Source organism: Colossoma macropomum, unplaced genomic scaffold, assembly GCF_904425465.1.
Source record: "Colossoma macropomum unplaced genomic scaffold, Colossoma_macropomum, whole genome shotgun sequence".
NCBI classification, from domain to species: domain Eukaryota; kingdom Metazoa; phylum Chordata; class Actinopteri; order Characiformes; family Serrasalmidae; genus Colossoma; species Colossoma macropomum.
In genome coordinates this window covers 17,088,462-17,108,213 of record NW_023494796.1, presented here as the reverse complement: position 1 = coordinate 17,108,213, position 19,752 = coordinate 17,088,462, and the positions used below count along the sequence as shown (strand labels likewise).

At 38.8% G+C, this 19,752-nt stretch overlaps 1 pseudogene; it reads left to right on the top strand.

The window, feature by feature from the left end:
* Window positions 1–562: 562 nt before the first annotated feature.
* Window positions 563–19,279, top strand: LOC118816548 (annotated as a pseudogene).
* The last annotated feature ends 473 nt before the right edge of the window (window positions 19,280–19,752 follow it).

The window sequence follows — 19,752 nt, the reverse complement described above, 5'->3', positions numbered from 1 at the left end:
ACTCGGTTTTAAAGTTACATTTTGCTGTGTTCAAGCAAGATATAATACCTGGACATCCGTTAGCAAAACTGTTTTGCTATTATTAGCAAATGAACTCAGAAAGGAAGGGCTATCTTAAAGCTGTATTCGTTTGATATTAATGTGAACTTATTTCCATATCGTCATTTTTTGCCATTTCTCTTCCCCAAACACCAAAACGGAAATGTCTTGAGTTTTGACGTCAGTGGAATTTCCCACCACAGCTCGGTCTGCTTCTGCGCAGCTGTGTTCACGTCAAAAACATACACAAAACCCGTTTTATTTGTATTTGAACGACGACTGATTTAACATATTGAACATTTTGCCTGCTCAGACGGCCGTTATTTCTCGCCTGTGGTTGTAGAATCCCTCTGTGAGCACTGTAGTGAGCCTAAAACAGTAAAGGCAGCAGGAAGCTGACGTCAGCTTCTACTCATCAGCTTCTTATTGGAATTTTTCCGTTCCACCTTAAATGGTGCAGCAGTTACAATTGCTGCACCATTTAAAGCGGAACGGGTAAATTCGAACAAGAAAGCTGGCGACCAGGAAGACAACTTACCGTGAAGGTCGTATAGCGTCTACCCCTTTTATAACAGTGCAAACAATGTTGGCTTTTGCTGAAAAAGCAACACTTTTGTATAAAGTAACTGACAGGGTTGCCAGATTGCTTCTGTTTCAGCCGTTTGAGTCCATTAAGCTGAAGTAAGCTTCTTATTCGAATTTGCCCGTTCCACTTTAAAATTCTGCACCATTTAAGGTGGAACGGGAAACTTCGAACAAGAAGCTGGAGAATTGTGGGCTACAGCATATACGTTCGTTACGGTAGCCGCTCCGCCTACTGTGAATTTCCCCAAGTTTCATTTTGTCAACAATAATAACCCACGTTCATGGCGAGCACGATGTGTTTTTAACTCGATGGAGCAGGAAGTTGTACAAAGCTGTTAAAAAATATAGAATCGTCGTAACACCGGGACCGTTTGGGTGCTAATCGGACGGGGGTGAACTTTGGTCTTAGTCTTAGATATTAAGTAAGGTCAACTGAGTAAGTGCGGAAGACACGACCAACGACTGTAATCGAAACTTAAAAAGCCAACAGGTGAAGGGAGCTGAAGTGACCATGGTAGGCTAACATTTTTTCAATTTAACCGTATATAAAGTTTCTTTATTGAGTACTTTCCTCGTGACAACGTCCAGGAAGCCAATTTGTCTTGTGTTGGTATCCTTTGTTAAAGGGGAACTCCACCATTTTTTTTCCAAAATTTCAACATAATTACACAAATGTTTACCAACTGTACTGAATCAGAATTGTTCGCAGTGATGGTGATAGCAACCAGACGTCCATCTTTAAAAGATCCCTCACAGAAAGTTATTAGATTCAGTGATTATGAATACACTGCCTGATGATGTTTTAAGATTACATTCTGATCTTAAGCATATATTTAAAAAACTCATTCATGGCAGAGTGGTACATGCAGGGCGTTGTGAGGCAAAGTCATTATTATTTTTTCAGATTTTCCACTATCCTCAGCATTACGTTTAAAACCTCAGATTTAGATTCACTGATGGTTTTGGATAGTAAATAAAATGGCTATGTTTGCGTTGGAGACATTGCAACCTCTGGTTCCTGTCACCACCACTGTAAAGAAATCTGAGTCAGCAAGTTTCTCTAGAATGAAGCATTTGACCTCAAAACACTCTAAATGACTTTGTTTACGTCTCAGTGATTTAATTCTTGAGAAATTTTGAAAAATTGGTGGAATTCACCTTTAACGTTGCTGATTAAAGGGGCCTTCCAGCCAAAATGGAAAATGTAAACTTTGCTACAAAAAAATTGTAAATGTACCTATTTGCCTCCTGTAGCGATGCTACAGTAGTCTTGAGAGTGAGATGTTATGGTTTGAAGACTAGGAAACTCCCCTTTTGATGATGTATCTTGAAGGTACAAATATTTTTGGGGGCAGGCTGTTTAAAATGTGTTTTTTTCTGCTCGTTGCCAAATGCAGAAAGAAGCGAGATAGCTAGCGTCACAGCTAGGATGCTGAATCACGTCTGTTTATCAGCCTCTACATCAGCAGTACATCAGTAGATTTCTTTATGTAGTTGGGAAGATTTCCAATGACATACTTGTGTGATGCATGCTGGGTATTGTAGTAAGAGAGCACTGGGGGACAAAAACACAAAAAAAAGTCTTAATTTTGTTGATGTGACACTGCACTATATACCCTAACAAATAAGTCAAGTCAAGTCAAATTTATTTGTACAGCGCTTTTTACAACTGATGTTGTCACAAAGCAGCTTCACAGAAATCCATTAAGGACAAAGTTTTAACATGAAATGTAAATCCTCCAGGTGAGCAAGCCAGGGGCGACAGTGGCAAGGAAAAACCCCCTCAGAGCTGGGGAAGAAACCTTGGGAGGAACCAAGGCTCACAAGGGGGGACCCATCCTCCTCTGGTCAAACTACCTACAAAATTATTATACTACTAATATTAATAGTAGTAGTAGTAGTAATAGTTAGGAGTCCACTTCAGTGTAGGGTGGGCAGCTAGTCCAAGGCAGGTGGCGGTGACTGGGGCGTGGGCAACTGGTCTGAAGCGGGTAGCAGGAGAGCTCAACAGACAATCATCCATCAGTGTCCGGCCGGACAGGTGGGCAGTCGTTTACTCGGAAAAAAGGTAGGGAGATGGAGTTAGTTTAGTTCTGTATGGGTGTATGTATAATAATATGTAAAACATTTCCAGAGTGTGGCTAATGACTCCGGCAGATCTGACTATAACAGCTTAACTAAAAGGAGAGAACCAAAAGGACACACAGATACGGGAGCACCCTGAAACAATTTGGCATCCCTCCGCTCCACCGTCCACAAACCTGAGTGATTGCATGCGAGCGGCGGGACGACAGCACCGGCGTCTCAGTTTACTATAATTCCCTGTGTCCATGGACCCCTGGATCTGCTGCCTTTATCTAAGGGGAAACATTAACTACCAAAAGCTAAACTGAACAAGTGAGTCTGAGTCCCGAACATTTTCTGGAAGATCATTCCAGAGTTTGGGGGCTTTATAAGAAAAGGCTCTTCCCCCAGATGAAACCTTCTGAATTCTGGGAACGATTAAAAAGCCAGCACTTTGTGATCTGAGTAATCGTGGTGGCTCGTAATGGGAAATAAGGTCTTGTAGGTACTCAGGAGCGAGCCCATGTAGGGCTTTATACGTCAATAAAAGAATTTTGTAATCAATATGGAATTTAACAGGCAGCCAATGAAGTGATGATAGAACTGGACTGATATGATCAAATTTTCTAGTTTCAGTGAGAAAGCTGGCTGCAGCATTTTGAACTAGTTGAAGTTTACTTAAATTCCTGCTGGTGCATCCTGATAGTAGTGCACAGTTTTAGGCTGGAATGGCCCTTTAAACTGGATGACCTTATTGATTACCTTTATGTCCTAATCAGCATATTAATTTTGCCAAGTCCAGCTTTGAATGAAAAGAGCTGTATCATTTTCATGGCCTTTTTCCATTCCTTTTGCTCACAAAAAAAACCCTTATTTCAGTTTTGGGATGCGCTCATTAAAAATATGACTTATCTCCATCCTAGAGAGGCCTCCTTAAAAACATTAATTGGTTACCGTTTCTCTGTTATCTCTCCACATCTTCTCAAATGCTCTAGTAAGTCTTGACCATCGTCATCTACAGTCCTGCTCTGTCATGGCCCTCTCAGCCGTCCCAGGATGGGGGGAAAAGATAGAAGGAGAACATCAGGTGGAGGATGAGTTCACCTGTCCTGGTGTGCTGCGAGGTTGTCTGCTGGACCTGAAAAATACAGTGGAGCGAGTGTTTAGGGTGATCTTGAGAATAGGTGGGGAAGAAGATGCATATACATCTCAGGATGGACAGATCTGGCTGCAGCTGAAAGGAAGAAAAAGAGACGTGGAGGCAGCAAAGGTGGGTTTTATTCTTTCATGCAGGCTGGTGTGGTTTTCTTTTTTTTTAAATGTTTCCCCGCAAAACAGTTTTGTTTAGTTTTGTTTAGTCTGTTAGCCCCTGTCATCAGTGTTTAGTTTTACAATTAGACTTCAGGTCTTACATGATTTAGATCAGGGCTGCCCAAAGTGTGGACAGTAAGCCAAAGTTGGTCCATGAGGACGATTGATTTGGTCTGCCAGAATGTTATTAACTCTAACCCTAATCATAAACTTATGGTAACATGATTATATGTTACTGTTATTATGGCAAACTATGACAAATGAGCCAGTACACAACAACCAGTTCATAGGAACAGCATAAACTGCACAGTAACTAACTTGATGTCAGTCCTTTATGCCATTATCTTATCTTACTGATTTACTTTCGCCAGGTTTCCTTCTATTCTAGGACATTTCCACTGATTTTGCCATATTGCTGTGCAGTTCAATTGTAAAGAAGTAAACTAACTTATTCAGAGTGTTTTGATGTAAAATGCTTCATTCTAGATAAGCGTATCGAGTCAGAATTGTTCACAGTGGTGGTGATAGAAACCAGACATCTGAAGCATTTACCGCCTCTTGAAAATTTCCTCAGAGAAAGTTATTAAGCAAAACTGTTAAGAAGATGTTGTCTGATGATAAGTTTTAGGTGCTAAAATGTACCTTTCAGGTTCCATCGCTTCACTGGGGTGGTGTCCTCAATCTTTAGCACCTCTATTTGGAGAATATAACTGTACCATATTTTGTATATGCAATTAGTAAGTTATACTGACTCCTTTGAACCCATCTTAAATCCAGACTTTTTATTTTACTTTTCTATTTTAAAAAGTTATGTTATGAAACGGTGCGACTATGTACAACCCCATTTCCAAAAAACTTGGGACAAATAAAAACAAAATGCAATGATGTGGAAATCATTTAAACCCTATATTTCATTGAAAATAGTACAAAGACGACATATCAAATGTTGAAACTGAGAAATTTTATTGTTTCTTTTTTTAATTGATGCCCCTATTAAAAATATGATGCCAACAACATGTTGGGACGGGAGCAACAAAAGGCTGGTAAAGTTGTGTAATGCTTAAAAACACCTGGTGGTTAATTGGCAACAGGTGAGTAACATGATCGTTTCTCAACTTAAAATAACAAAGAACTTGAAGAATCTCGAGACATCTCTGTATGCAAAGGACAAGGCCAAAAAACAGTATTTGCTGGCCGTGATCTTTGGGCACTCAGGCAGCACTGCATTAAAAACAGACATGATTCTGTAGTGGAAATCACTGCATGGGCTCAGAAACACTGCTGAAAAACACTCTGTGAAAACAATTTGTTGCTGCATCCAAAAATGCAAATTAAAACTCTAAAATGCAAAGAAGGAACCATATATAAACAGGACCCAGAAATGCTGCCACCTTCTCTGGGTCCTCCAGGTTAAAGACCACTTAGCTTGTTATCAGTGCACAGTTTAGAAGCCAATATTCATGATGGTATAGGGGTACATTAGTGACAGGCACATCTGTGAAGGCACCATTAATACTGAATGATATATACATGTTTTGGCAACATATGCTGCCATCCAGATGACGTCTTTTTCAGAGAGGATCTTGATTATTTCAGCAAGACAATGTCAAACCACATTCTGCATGTATTACAACAGCATTGCTCCGTATTAAAAGAATCAGGGTGCCAAACTGGCCTGCCTGCCATCCAGACCTGTCGCCACTGAAAACATTTGGGCAATTATGAAATAAAAAAATATGACAAAGGAGACCCCGAACTGATGAGCAGCTAAAATGCTATATCAAGCAAGAATGGGAAAACATATCACTTTCAAAACTACAGCAATTGGTCTCCTCAGTTCCCAAACACTTACAGAGTGCTTAAAAAGGAAGAGGTGATGAAACACAGAGGCAAACATGCCCCCCATCTCAACTTTTTTGGAAATGGGGTTGTATTTTCCCTCTGGGCACATAAAGCCCGTTTCCCAGACCAAGAGTAAGCCAAAGTCTCGACTAAAGAAGATTTACAGTGATGGATCACCATTGGAAATGCAGGCTTAACTCACGTCCAGAAAACCAGGCCATAGTTTTCAGAGCCTATTTAAATGTGGCACTACAGTTTTGCTAGTGCATTTTGTCTGTTTCTGCTTGTTTCTACTCTAGGGTTTGGTATCATGTATGCTTGGGTAGTCTCTTATCATATGTCTTCTTGTGTTTTGTTTAGCTTTTTGTAAAAGGTGTTGTGACCCAGGAGGCTCAAAATGAAGTCCAGTATCCAAAGACCCTTCACTGTGTGTTCTGTGGTGCCAGAGGGTTGTTCATTGACTGCCTGATCAGAATTACCTCAGCGCATATAGAGGTGAGTAGAAACAATTTGGAGGCTGTTTATTGAAGCTTCCACAACTTTCCCAACTTTAGCCAGCTTTCTCTAAACCAAGATATTGGTCTACCTACTATCTTTACTGTTTTAACTTCCACAATTTACTACATCTTACTGTGGGGAGTTGGGAGTCTCCAGAGATTACTAGATAGGAGTGGTACCAGTAGCTACTCCTCAACATGAATCAAGCGAGTTATTTAAATTACAAACTGAAAATATGTCCATATTGAATGGAAATTCGACACATTATTTAAAAAACTGTGTAGTTGGTTAACATGTAAACAAAACCATTCAGATTGGTTTGATGGGATATGTTCTGCTCTAGAGAAACTTCAGGATCCAGAATTGTTAAGAACGAGACATCAGCAGTGTTTAACACCACAGCAGGTATATGCAGGGCGTTTTAAGGCAAAACTTTTCTTTTTTCAGATTTACCAGGGTACCATCATCAACATTACGTATAAATACTCAGAGGGAAAGTGTATGTTCACTAGTCATTTTGAATTGTAAATAAATTGGCTGTATTTTCATTGCCTCTCAATCCCTGATTCCTGTCAACACCATTGTAAAGAGAGAGTGAATAACCAATCCTATCTTAAAAAATAAGACATAATGTCCCAAGTAAGCACTCTAGGCACGTGCATGTAGCTTATGATCAAATGACACTATAATGTAATGCACAAACAGGCTGTATAATTTGCATTAACAGACACATAGAGATGCATGCCATCATTGTGGCAACAGTTTTGCTTCAAGCTATTTTGTTTATTCTATTTGACAACATGTTTTACCTTTCTTTGCTATCAGCAGGTCTAAGGCCATTTGTTTCCACAGGGTCATCTGTTTTACTTTTGATAATTTAGTGGATACCTGTTCTGTTGACTTGGCAGTGTCATTACTATTGCGTTCAGGAGAACCATTTTCCAAATGTCTAAGGCAACTATACTAAAGCTAGTAAGCACGAAATTAGAGTTGCAATCAAAAAAGATTCACCTGAGCCTTGTGCTCATTGGCTTACGAGTGTGTCTATCAACATAGAAGCTTAAGGGCAGGTTAATCATAAACACTAGATATAATGGTAATCTGCCAATGATACAGTGCTATGTAAAATTCAGAGTAGGCCTGGCATGATCATGAAATTTTAGCTGACAATTCATTGTCATAAAAATAATTGTGATTGACCCCTTAAATGGTCAAGTTTTAATGCATCTATGACCTTAGAATAGCTCAGGCAGTTTGCATCGAAGTCCCTGTAGTTACTGAATAATAAGCCGTAGTATGTAATAAGCCCGGGCTTATAAACCAAGCTAACTAGATCATATGATACAGAGAACAGGTGAACAGAGTCAGTAATCTGGAGAATCAGAACGTTGACAGATGGATTGATATGATGTCACAGTCATGTGTTCTCCCAGAGTGTTTTGGGAATTGGAGTCCACCAGACAGTCTGAAACAATAGGATGCTTGACAAAATGTAGGGTGGTTTCTGACTTGCACAGTACTTTATACATTGTACAAAGGGTAAAATGTTCCTAGTTTGAAGATTAGCAGATATATTAATGACTTAAACAGCCAACCTTCTTCACTACATTAAACTAAGAATAACCACACTGCATTGCTTTGAATGTAGTTATTAAAGTATTAGGATATAGTGTCATACTTTCTAGTGTCATACTAAAAGGAAATGGGCTTACTGCAATGGGTACATATCTACATTTTGTGGTCTAATACCACATACCCAACACTAATTTTATTAAATTTATTAATATATTCTCAGCAAAGACATAGCCAGCTTGAAGAAATGTGGTGTATCCTGTGAAGTAGTGTTAGTCCTATACCATGAAAAGTGAGCATGTCAAAAACATAACTTCAATACATTCTGCATAATCAAGCCTACCGTTGGAAATTACTGTCAGTCTATTACCTGACAGTAATTTTAGATGAGCTTTAAGACTTATTCATCTGCTCATACCAATCACCAATCCACGTATCAATTTTGAGCCACAAGGCCTTTGGTTCCTAGAATAAACCCACTCCTGCATACAGGATTTAATATGGTCCTTCACATCTGGGTTCAAGTGCCAGTAACTGGGGGGGTTGATGAAGGCCTCTAAAAGTGCCTGGAGTGATCACTACACCCTTCCTTGCTTTGTTATTCTGATATATTTGCATTTTTGCATCACATACTCTGCTTCTTTACTAAAAGTTAGTAAAGAAGTAAAGTTACAAGTTGGGCATAAAAGCCTGTAGAGCATATTTAAAACTCTGACATGGATAGATACTGTAACAGGATTGAAGGAGCCAAAAATTTAACTTCATATTTCCACAGTCTGTCATTTTGTAACTTTGCCTCATTTTGTGTACAGGACAGGAAACTTCCTCTGCCCTGTAGGCAACCTGAATTTTGCAACGTTAGTCAGGACACGTGATAAAAGACTTTGTAGTCTTGATTGCTGTCAGTCTGTAGATTAGTTTGGGTGTCAGCCCCTTTTGAGACATCTTCCTAATTTGCATCATAATTGTTTACATTTTTGCTGTACTGGATATTATGTGTTATTTGTATATATGCTACTGCCTGTCTTGTCCAGGACACTCACCGGTAATGCTTAGTGTCCTGTTCCATTCCTGGAGGCCTAGAGTCCAGCACAGTTTGCACATATGTTTGCACATATTCCTGCTCAAACGCACCGACTAAAGCTGGTAAGAAAAAACGACTTGAATTGGGTGTGTTTGAGCGGGGAAATCACCAACATGTGCTGGACTAGGATCCTCTAGGACTGGAACTGTTCACCCATGCAATGGCCAATTGTCCCACAGTACACACATTTATTTTTGTTGGTTTTACTGACATTGGACTTCCAACCCCTCTGAAGTCCTGGTATGGACTGTTCAGACTTTAGTTGCTGATGGTTGTTGGTCTGAGTCATCGTTTACACAAGTCTGGAAACCGGATCTCCATAGGTGCTTATGTTTGTATGTGCCAGGTACCACATCCCACCTCTAGTAAAGCTTGATTGATTGCTATTGTCAATCTTTACATCTATTATCAATGCCTGAATAATTGGTCCATTCTTCTTGGATTTGTGCTCTTATTCAAATCTTGTGATCTTACTCCAGTCAGTCTCAATCTATGCTGTTTCCTGATCCATTCTAATACTATTTTACTCTTGCATCTTTCATCCCCAGGTGGGCTCTGTGGGTTGTCTCCTCGTCTTTGGTTTGGCTGAGCCTGTTGTGAAGGCCTGCTCTCTCATTACGGACCTGGCAGATAAGTTCCGGAACAGCCAGTTACAGCCTATTGATACAGCAGGCGAGTCCCTGGATTCACGTCGGACCTTCAAGTCACTAGTGGAGAGGCCAGAGGACAGTTACACCCTGGATCTGCTGGCACTGCCAGTTGTGATTAAAGAGGTTCTTCTGGACTTGGTTAAGCAGTCAGGAGTGGGCCCAAGCACTTTGGACAGTGCAGCAGTTTCAGCAGGCGGCAGAACACTACTGGAACTGCAGGAGAACATAGACAGACTAATGCATAGAAAATCTACAGAGAATAGAACACCTGATGTTCTAGGGAATTTCACCTTCCCTGGTAAACAAAACGGAACATTTCTGTCACATACCCCTCGATCAGATTTTTCATGCAAATCCCAGAATTATGGCATCAAAAATAAGGAAGACCAGCCTAGAGAAGAACAAGGCTTAAGTGAAGCATCTCACGGTCAGTTCTTGCACTGTTCAGTAGGTGCATCCCAGCAAACAGAGGAGCGACAAGAGTCAGAGCAGCAGGAGGAGTACCTGCTGTCTACAGGAAGCAAACAGGAACATGAGCACCTCCTTAAATTCTTCACTGCAATGGGCTACGATGAACAACTTGTGTGCAGGGTTCTAACCCGTACAGGACCCAGAGAGCCCTCTCAGGTCCTTGACTTAATCCAGCAAGAGCAAGACATCTCTGGGATTCAATTACAATGCAGCAATGCCAGAGTCTCAGTTCAGGAGGCCTTGCCTGGCTTGACCAAAGAGGCAAGTCAAGGACCTGAGCCCTCTAAGGTCTTTGACTTGATCCAGAAAGAGCAAGACAAATCTGGGATTCAGATAGAGCACATCAATGCCAGAGTCCCAGATCAGGAAGCCTTGCCTGGCATAACCAGGGAGGCAGGTGTGAATGGGGCTCCAGGAGCAAAAGAGGACGACTTTGTCCTTGGAGTGGTGAAAAAGGCAGCGGCCAGTTGTGGGTACACAGCGGAAAATGTGGCTGAGGTTTACAGTAACCGCCCTCAACTGACACCACATGAGCTGATTCATGAACTGCAGAAAATGGGTGTGAGAGACCCTGAGAATAAAGGAGATGATGAGAGAAAGAGAGCAGAAGAAACAGAAGAGCAGCAAAGAAAAGCAATAGCTTTCCAGAAGCTGGAGAGGGATTTCAAAGAAGAGAAGCAAGTAAATGGGAAGAGTGAAGTGACAAAGACAGAAGAACCAGAAACACAATAGAGGAATAAGTCTAAAAGAAAAGTCAACCAAGATGGAGGGAGTGCAAGTAGATGTACGAGAAAGGACCAGTGTAGAGCCAAGAATGCAAGAACCTTTAATGCAAACGGACACCGTAAACTGGCCCATCAAACCAGGACGTCCTTCAGCTTTTCACAACCAACACATTCCTGTCAATCCTCCTTTTGTTCGAGGGCCACCTCAGCCCACCTACCCCCCACCACCACTGCATCCCAATGTCTCAGAACAAATAATTGCTATGATGAACACAGCCACAAGGCCTAAATACATACATGGACCTCCACCAAGCAAAACAGGGGCAGTTGTCACAGGATCACAGCGCTTTTTGGAAAGCTTGGAGAAACCTTTTGACCTCCAGCTTACAAATGTCCCTGGTGACTCAGGGTTGCGCCAGATCATCATTGACGGGAGCAATGTGGCCATGAGGTGAGGAAAACAAATAATAAGATAAGCAGGGGAAAATATATACTTTAAACATTGGGAATAACCTGACATATTATCATTCTGTAAACGGAGAAAATGTAGATTGAAATAATATCGTAAACTAGATTAGTTTAGCATAGTGGGTAAACCGCTGCACATCACCAAGCAGACTAGGGTTCCCCAGCCAGGCAAGCACACCATGCTATACCAAGGGTCCTTGGGCACGACTCCAAATGCTACATTTGCTATTACCACTAAACAGTCCTATGCAGAACTTTGAACAGCCCTGGTCAAATGACATGTTTTGATGATTGTTTAAAAAAATAAGTAAAAATAAGTTAAGATATTCTCTAGAGGGAACCAACTTAAATCTTTTTCTGCAGATTTTAGTGCATAATTTCTATTTATGTGCTGAATTTAACATATGGGAAAGGATTAAACATAATATGAAATGTTTTGCACAGGCCACATTTTATGTTTTATTTTTTCCCAATGTGTTAAATTAAGTCAATAAACAGTACTTGTGCAGTAAATTTTGCAGATGTTTGTTCTCTGTAAAGGATGTGTTAACTCCTTTTCAGTTAGAATATCAATAAACCATGTCATTTGACCAGGGGCACCCAAACTTGTGCAAATGACTGCAACGTGTTTAATCTGTAAGTCCCTCTGAAAAAGAATGTCTACAAAATGAAAAAAAATGTAAACAACAGGTGTTTTTTTCAATCTTATTCAATATTTGATGACGTGAACAAAAAGTTAATAGATGATAAATAATATTCTGTTATTGTCTGTTTATTGTAATAGTTTGTCAAGTTAACTGCCTTGAGATTTGATCCCCACTTTTCAAGCGCAAAGCATGTTGGATATTAAATTTTATTGTACCTTGATTCTTGATGCTATGCCATCTCTCTTTTTTGAAAAACGTACCAGTACCAACATTATATAATGTCAGTAACGGAATTACTTATATATTACTGAAAACAATGATTCTAATCTTTTATATATATTATATATATTACATTGTGTTCAACGTGTAAAATGTAAGGCCGTAGGAGGTTAGCTTGCTTGACCATGATTTGAATTGTCAAAAGCAAGAGAAAAAATGACAACCAAGGGTATTTTCATGTCAGATCACCTCAGAAAATGACAAACATAGTGAAACTCCACAGTAAAGCAGAGCCAGTTTCTCAAATATCTGCAAGAAATAATGTTGATGCCCAGTGATCTGATACGGAATGACTCCTTGTGTTAACATGCATTTCATGTTTGGATCAAATCTGGATGGACTTTGGCCAGATTTTGTTTACACCTTTAACTGAAATGCGTCCCAGTGTGGCCAGAACTGATCTGTATAAAAAGCACAGCGACACATACAAAGTTTACTTTTCATGTCCGGGAACCTACTGTAATCAGGGTTTCTCACCTGTTAGTACCTGTGTATTATATTTTGTCGAATATCAGAAGAACACGTTTAAATCAGGCAACTAATTGTCTGCATCTGAGGTGGAGAGGGCTTGATCATGGAGCTACTTTTTGGGCATGAGAAGGAAGTTAAGACTTGCAGTGTGTTCCTAAGACTATGCAGATATAGAAAACATATTCCATTTACACTTGTGTTAAATATGATCAAGAGCCATCTCTGACCACCAAACATGATTTGATAACAAAACACACGTTGACGCAGGGTGTAAACAGCCTGGCAATTTTATACTTTATGACGGGTGGTATGATTATGAGTAATGATTCTATATTGTAATTTATCCCCAGTCATGGCTTGGGGATGTTTTTCTCCTGTCGAGGCATTGCTCTAGCTGTGCAGTACTTCTGGAGCCGAGGACATCGTGAAATTACAGTGTTTGTTCCCCAGTGGAGACAGAAGAAAGACCCAAAGATAAAAGGTAAGAATTACTGCATGACTGTACAATTAGTATATGGTGTTTCCACCATTTTGGTTAGGTTTTTAAAAAGGAAACTGAAGTAATTTTCGATATTAATGGTATATTCTCTTTTAAAGAGCAGCAATTTCTGACACAACTGCAGGATCTTCGTCTCCTGGTCTTTACCCCCTCTAGAGAGGTTATGGGACATAGGATAAACTCCTATGATGACAGGTACACCATCTATTTCATCTATTATTAGTGGTGATTATTGCTTTGTACTGATTTGACGAGTATTGATTCCTATCAATTAGATGATTAATAATGTCCTGCATGTTGAATTAAAAAACTTAATGGTTTGTTTTTGATATTTGTTCACTGCAACGGTATCCACATTATGCTTGTAAATGTTAACGTGTTAATAGCTTATTATTAATGCCACTCTTTTGTTAGTGCCATTAGTTTGACCCTTCTAATCCTCTGTAGTCCTGCAGGCTGAAGCACAGATGCTTTGTACATTGTATGTTACTATGATAAAATCCACAATTGTAGCCCTCTCATTAAAATGTCTTTTAAAATGGTTTTTAAAGCAGCAACTTCAGCAGACTACACTGGACAGTGCATATGGGAGAACTTTAGACAAATCATTGAGCAGCAACAACAGCAATAGTGCAGTGGAAAGCTATAGTCCCCCAGAGAGCCTCCACTGTAACAAGAATACACAAGCTGTATGTACATACGTGTATATACATGTATGTATATACAGTCTTATGCAAAATTTGAAAAACACTTGTCTAATGACATGCTTTGCTAATTTTTTTTAAGGTTAACATATTCTGTATATGGAACATGGCATTTTTCTGAAAACTTTATTGCACAGTTTCTATTTATTTGCTGCTTTTAACATAGTGCAAAAAAATAAACTTAAAATATAAAACATGCCATTACTTTTTATATTTATTTTTTGCTTATTTCCCCAATATGCTAAATTTAGCAAATAAACAGTAGTTGAACATTAAAATTTGAAGAAGTGTGATCTCTGTAGAGGATGTGTTAACTTTTTTCACTTAGAAAATCAACAAAACATGGGGTTTGACCAGGGACGCCTTAATATTCACGTAATGGAAATAATTTTGTCGAATTATTGAAAGTAAGAGATACGTTCCGATTATTTATTATTATGTCAGCTTATACAGCTATAAGAAAAAGCAGTGCTTTTGAAAAGGAAACAAAAATCAAACAAGGCAAAAAGACATACCTGACATGTCAATCAACTACCAAAAATAATGTGATTAATCGCAATTATTCTTTTTTAATCATTTGACAGCCACAATTCATAAAATTTTCAACCATAATTTTAGACTCTGAAGATGAGACTATACTAAATTCCCAAACTGTCATTACCACTGAGCAGCTTTTCAGTCAGCAGCTGTGACAGAAGAACACCTGAACAACCTGGAATCAGCCAGAAATGAACCGAATATCATTCGCCAAACGTGTAGTCTCGTCTTCAGAGTCTGACCAAATCGGACTGAGCCATAAAACTGCCGCAATAAAAAACAAAAAAGCTGCTCAGTGGTGAAGACAGTTTCGGAATTTAGTGTAAGGAGCTGGGAGATGAACTGCCGGCTGTGCAGCGAGTGAGCGGAGCTCGTTACTGTGACGTAGCAACGAGCTGCTTGTTAAGGAACTATAATTTTGGCGGAAGGAATTGCGAACACATATTAAATGACACGTTCACAGCCCAGTTTATTAATTTCTTACTTTGTTTAATTAACTGTTGTATAAAAGCAATAGAGCACTCGAGGTCGTGTGTTATCACTATAACATCACGGCTGTGATGATCTACTGCACCATCCAAATCATAGCCATGATGTTATTTCGCGATAGCACACTCCTCTCGTGTTCTATTGCTTAAATAAAACAGCTGGACTGTGTAGAGCAGGGTTAAAAGGATACCTATGTTATGTGTACTTGTATCATTTTTGTCAGTAGCTAAGCTGTGTAATAGTATTTATTAAAGGTCACTTTGAGTTCTCCAGAGAGCACTGAAACAATACGAAATAGCTTTGTTGAAAACTTGTTAAAGCTGTAGTTTACATTTTTATTCGACACATGCTGCCTCTGATGTACTCATGTGGAATGTTTGACAGAATGATGTTGCAGTTTGCACAGCAGACAGATGGAGTGATTGTAACCAATGACAATATGAGAGACCTTGTGGAGGAGTCAGGTGCATGGAAGGAAATCATCAAGAAAAGGTAGGAGCTGACCTTGTGGCCCAAACATCAGTTCATATCCATAAAATCACAGAGAAAAAAAAACCCCAGCAGTGATTGTCGAGGGCATAATTTTGGGAGGGGTTGAACAGAACCTTGTTTGGGGGTCTGGGGGCATGCATCCTCGAGAAAAAGAGACATGATCTTTTATTTATGCTACTTTTTCCCACTCTAGGTGTAAGTATTTTAGAACCATAATAGTTTTAGAAAATGCTTTAATCAATATTTAGTATATTTATATTAGTAATACTGATACACATTTATAGTACCATTGGTTGCATCAACAAAACCAATTTTTTGTTGTTTTTTATTTCCAATTATGACAATTCAGAATTGAGGGCTTATATAGATGCGTTATAATTACTTGTAACCCCCTCATCCCCCTGGACATTACACCTATGGTTATTCCATATCTGATTATGCACTCTTTGCCATATTTAGGTAAACATTCTCTGGTACAGTCAGCAAAATATTTACCAAAGTCTTCCTCTGTTCAGGTTGCTGCAGTATTTGTTTGCAGAGGACCTCTTTATGGTGCCAGATGATCCGCTTGGCAGAAGTGGACCTCACCTCAACGACTTCTTACGGAAGCAGAACAGGTAAAATGCTAGGATGCACCTACTATCACTTTTATAAGATAACCTTGCATCTTTGAAACAACATCACAGGACAAGAAAAAACAACCAAGTCTTAAAGCTACAGTATGTAAGGTTTGGGGATTTGGAGACCTCACTGGTGGAAATGTGTAATTACACACAACATGCGGAAGGACAGCTTGTAACATGGGTTGTGCTTTGGAGCCCTTCCCTGAGCAGATGAATCTGATGATAATGATCGTGTTGAAAGAGAATATAAAAAGAGAACTCAGTCAAAACTTGGTGAAGGATGTATCTTCTGAGGATGTGGTCCAAAACAATCCTGCCAAATACAACCAAATGCCTCTGACTTAAATTATTATTTCAGCTTTGACAGTGTGACTCGCACAACATATTTAGGTCTGCTTTTTTCTCCTGACATTACTGATACTTCTTTAAATCTGAACAAAAAAAAAACTTGCAGCGTTAAAGCCCTACACTGTAAAAAATGATTCCGTGTTTTTACTTAAAGCAGTTAGTAACTTTGTTGCCTTAAAATTTTATAAACATTGAACTTTTTCTGTTAACTTACTATTAGAAAGTCAGTGAACTGTTATGTACTGTTTAGCTACTGTCTTACAGTGTAACACTAATTTATTTAACTTAAAACTTTATTTAACACCTTATTATTAAAGACTTCCACCAGTTTTTTGAATTCCACTAGTTTTTTTGCATAATTCAGTGATTGAGATGTGAACAAAGACATTCAGAGTGGTTTAATGTGAATGATTAATTGTAGAAAAACGTACAAAAATCCTGTTTCTTTACAGTGGTGGTGGATAGGAACCAGAGGTCACACTGTCTATAATGAAAATGCAGCCATTTAATCTGAAATCTGAAAAATCAGTTTTCTTTGGGCATTGTTTTGCCTTATAACACCCTGCATGTACCTCTCTGCTCTACCTTTTTTTAAAATAAATCTGTTAAAAATACTTTATGTTTTAGATTGAGACCTTCTCAGAATTATCCTAAAACAATGTCTCAGGCATCGGACAACATATTCATAACCATTTTGTGTAATAACTTTCTGTGAGGAAGCTTTTAGAGGTTGATGTGTGGTTTCTATAACCACTGTGAACAGTTCTGACTTGATAAGTTTTTTAGAGCGGAGCATTTCACACCAAACCATTCTGAATGACTTTCTTCAAATCTTAACCATTTAATTTTTTTCAGAAATTTTGAAAAATCTTATTTGATGCATTTGGTTCCATGCCTTACCAAACAGGTTTGTTAAAGGAGAAAAATATTGCAAACAATCTCCAAGCAAAACGGTCAGTTGGGCTACATGTTTTGGATTTTTAGAGGCTAAAAGGTGAAATGCTGTGGCCAGGGGCAGCCCAGGCAATACGTGCTGCCTGCCGCTGGACAGCGACAATATACCTGCACAGAAGTAGGATTTTAAGAACACGTTCTTTATTAGCTGCATTTTAGCCGCCTAACTCTCTCTCGTTCCTTTCTCAGCTCCCCAGCTCTGGGCAGTCACTCGTTTGCGGGCGTGGCCTCCTCTTCTTCACTACCCTCCCCTCAGCCTCGTGCTCATACAGAGGTGCTGCAGTACCGCGAGCGGACGACAGGGGGCACCAGTAGACCTCACAAGTCAGGCTGGGCTCCACCTAAGGTTGAGGAGAAGGTGAACAGGTCAGCAGAGGAAACACTTAGGCTGAAACAGAAATTGGTACAGATTTTTCCTGGACAGGAAAGTGTGGTGATGATGACCCTGCAGTGCCACCCAACTGTCACCGACATCAACGACCTGTCTACCTTCATCCTCGAACAACAAGAACGTGGAAATGAGTAGAAGAAGCATGTGCATACGTTCTCTTAGGAAGAGCTAGAACAGCAGTCTGCAAGTACATGCACTTCCACAGGCATTTTAATGTACCTGACCTAGCTCGACATTTTCATGGAATCTGATCAAAATATAATCCATTAATTTTTTTTTTTTATTTATTTTTTTATGAACGTTAGCATAGAAACAAGGGGTCAGAAATTGATTGGGGATTAAAGGGGAATTCTGCTAAAATTTTGTACATAATTAAATGGTAAACAGAGTTATTCAGAGTGGTTTGGTGTGAAATGCTCTATTCTGGAGAAACTTAATGACTCAGAATTGTTCACAGTGGTGGTGATAGGAACCAGACATCTGAAGACTGTAATGCTGTAAAGTTATTTTATGAAACAGTCATGATACAATGTGTGTATATATATATATATATATATATATATATATATATATATGTATATATATATATATATTTATAATATATATATATATATATATATATATTTTTTACTTTTATATTTTTAAATACATTGCAACAGAGCAGTACATGCAGAGCAAAATAGTCCCTATAGATAACTTGTTTTCAGATTCACCACTGTTTTATCATTATCAGCATTACATATAAAAACAATTCAGAATATAGTACAGTCACTGATTATTTTAGATTTTTCACCACCACTGTAAAAAGTCTGACTCTGTAAGTTTCTCTACAATGGAGCATTTCACACCAAACCACTCTGAATGACTTTGAATTATGCTGACATTTAGAAAAAATGTTGGAATTATTAAAGCCAATTCCTGAACCATTAAAATATACCCGGATTGTATTGTGAACATTTCTGGCAAGTACTTGTAGCAGACCACTACAAAACACAAATAGATTATCAGTTCATGATGAAAAGCCCTTTGCCTGCCAGACAAAGAGGTTGAGGTTGTACGCATTGGAAACATATTCTGCAGACCACTATACTAGAGAAAGAGATTAGGACAATTGAAAGAGAGATGACTATATAGCTATACAAGAATCATTCCCAAAAGTGCTTTATCTATCAGGTTAGGTTTCCATCTTGCTTTGCAAATGTTCGCTGCTGACTAAAACCATGGGAAATACAGCACAATATAAAGTGTTTCTTATACCATTATACCATTCATCTGTTTGTCTTTTACATTCCTATTACAAAGATATTATTTTCATAAAGATAACTGTCCTGAGACATTCTTAGCAGCATCAGAACAGAGGATTAATTATTTTTGATAGCCTAAAACCATTTTTATTAAATTCTGCTATTTATTTTCATTGTATACTTCTGGATATTGAGGTCAATTTAATTACACACCAATCTACTGAGCAGTTATACAAAATAAGTGTTTGCGATGACTTATATTAACTAATAAAGTGTCCACTTTTAAAATAATGCTTTGGAGTATTGGTATTTAGCAGTTGTGCAGAGACTACTGAAATGTGCAGTAATCGAAACATCGTGATCCTGGTTCCTGTCACCACCACTGAAAAGAAATCTGACTCAGTAAGTTTCTCAAGAATTGAGCATTTCACATCAAATGATTTTAACCATTAGATGATAATAAATGTAATTCACTGCATAACTCAGTATGTACACTTGAATAGTGTACCAAAACAGATGGAACGACTTCTGAAGTTAAACCACCACCTCTCCTTTCAGGTCTATCCCAGAAAGTATCGCAGAAACGTTTTAGTCCATTGTTTTCAGCTGTGAAGATTCATAATAGATTGTATTACTTGCAGATCCATTGTGTTGAGAACTGTACAAGCATTAGATAGAAATGTTTCTTATATCAGTGGCTAGGCTAGTAGTCAGGATTGACACCACAGGGATTCCCTATTGATGCATTATGTATTTGTTCAATGC